We start from the raw sequence: 2,688 nt of genomic DNA, 5'->3' as shown, positions 1-2,688 counted from the left end.
TTTAGTTTTTGAAGTTTTCTTAGTGTAATTTTCATTTTCACTTAGAGATCTTCCATTTAACTTTGTTTACATTTAATGATATTTTATTTTACTGTGTTTCACTTTAACCATAAGGGCTGTTTAAATTTTGTAGTTTAATTTCCCTTTATCTTTAGCTTAGAGGGATTGGTGAGAAAGAGCCAATAAATGTTTCATTTTCACATTTCTTTCTTGCCACTCCAATACACCCATTATAAATAATTGCCCTTTGTTGTTGTTTTTTATTGTGCTATTGCTTTGATTGTTTGAGTAAACATTATAGTTTTTACATTTTAATAATAGACCCATTCTCCATAGCATAGTATCAATGAAAACTTCTCTCTGGCATACCATACATTTGCTCTACAGGAAATCTATGCAATGGAGTATACCACAGGATAGTAGAGAAAGAATACTGTTGTGGAGGTTTGTGCTTATCGAGTATTTATGTAGATGAAATGACCTACACTCTAGTAAGAGTCTCAAGTCACTTATTACATACACATTATTTTGTCCTACAAGACAGCGATTGTGTAAACTGGAGGCTATGGCAGAGCAGCCTGCAAGTAGAGTATCTATGTCTGAGGGAAGTCCTTACCTGGATTTCGGACTATTGCTGATGCCATTACCTTGCTACTGCCTGCCCAAGACAGAGAATGAAGGATATTTGGAATACCACCAAAAAAAGATAACAAAGTATTCCACCTGAGAATGAGTACATCTATAGAGTCCAGACAACTACGAATGGTTAGAGTGATGTACAGTCTAGGATGTTTGTGAACAAGAAGATGGTCTCTTTAGGATCCCTAGCCAGAGACAAGAGTCGGAAGAGGAGCAATGTGCCATTGGTGGATGAACTCTACCAATATGAGCTGTACTTTCAGCATGTACATTCACCAGGGAAGCTAATGGTAATTGGTAGAGCAGTGGATAACTTCTCCATGACATCACCATTTTGTAGAACTTTTCAATCCAGGATGAACCATGGGTCTACCAGAAATAGATCTTCATCAAGACCATGCTTGATTGTGGTATAGTTGACCATATCTCTCATTTATGGTATAAAGAGATAGCCTAGGAAGGACTGGACCATTCCCTTCAATATTCCACACAGGCCACAGGGAAAAGCAATGGTATGCTTGATGCTGAATCTAAATAGTTCAGTGCTTGACTCAATGAAGTGGTTTATGAGGAAGGGCAATACCATAGTTGCAATGGTCTGCTAAGCCACTACTGCTGAGTTAGTTAACATTCAGGTTAGGATAGTCATTCAATTGAGAAATCAGTGACTGAAAGGGTGTTGTGACCCTTGCTATCCAAACTAGTGAATGGTTTAGTCTGACAGAATGAATGAATGCCATTTTATGATGAACACTTAATTATCACAGTTAGAACATGTGCCAAATTACAAAATCACTGACAGAAACGAAGTAGTAGTCCTTACTTTTCAAGCTATCAAGTTATGTTCACCTTACAATCTATGCTAAGCTGTGTGCCCCCCAGTGGCACAGCGGTATGTCTGTGGACTTACAACGCTAGAATCCGGGTTGAGCAGAACCGTGGTGAGCAGAGCACAGATAGCCCATTGTGTAGCTTTGTGCTTAATTACAAACAAACAAGCTATACTATATAATACATTACATGATAGCCATTTGATTATTACAGCTATGATAGTTGTTTCGCTGAGAAACCAACAAATGAAAGGGTTGTGTGGCTCTTGCTTTCTGAGCAATCTAATGATTTTCCATTACAAATTGGTACTCTGACATTTGTAAAAATTGCTCACATTTATCCAAGTAGTCACAATTTAACTGTACACTTAAATGTGTATGAATCCTCTATGTGCAATGACGGAGTTGTGTTCTCAGAAGGTGGAGTGGGTTATTGTGAATTTTGATGGAGTATGTATTATTTCCTTGAAGTTACCTAAACTTACTTATCTGTGTTGCCAACTAACACGATTGGATTGACTTGTGTAAGGTGATGCAATGTCCCATGGTATATAGTTGGTGGCTATTCTGAACAGTGAATGGCAATTTACTGTAGATTATTGTATTGAGCTAAGGTTTTTTGAGGGGTTTATGATATACAAGGTAGCAGTAGAACGAATATGAAACCTGGGGATGGGAAGTTTGGCTGAATAGTACAGTTCAGCGAAATTCTGCCAGTAATTATTTCGTGAGGCTTACAAAACACTGTCGAGTTTCACCACTACCAACGAATAGTTTACAAAAGTGCCCATGATGGTTGCTATGGTAACATTGCACAGTCTCAAGGCAGTCTGTCGAGAACTATAGTCTATGTGTCAATGTGTGAAAGTTAAAAACATATGTATATGGCAATATATATTTACGTATAGATATGTGTGAGGAGTTTCACACAAGTATGAAACTTTACACAAATTCATCCATGAGTACTAAGTGCATTAATCTAAGAACATAAACTAGTAGGAAACCACTGAATGAGAAAACGAGAATTAGATCAGAATGTTGAGATCTCGAATTATAAAGTCATCTTTCGTTACCGGCCTGTAAGGCAATATTTAAAAAAAAACAAAAAAAAACAACAGTGCACTAGTTGTTTTATTAATTTGGGTGTGAGAATGTTTTAGTTTTGGCATCGAATCATTCAGCAGGAAGTGGATTTTATGGAAAGACATAAGAGTACTGG

This window comes from Limulus polyphemus, unplaced genomic scaffold (assembly GCF_000517525.1).
Source record: "Limulus polyphemus unplaced genomic scaffold, Limulus_polyphemus-2.1.2 Scaffold3859, whole genome shotgun sequence".
NCBI lineage: Eukaryota > Metazoa > Arthropoda > Merostomata > Xiphosura > Limulidae > Limulus > Limulus polyphemus.
Note: the sequence above shows the minus strand (reverse complement) of the source record.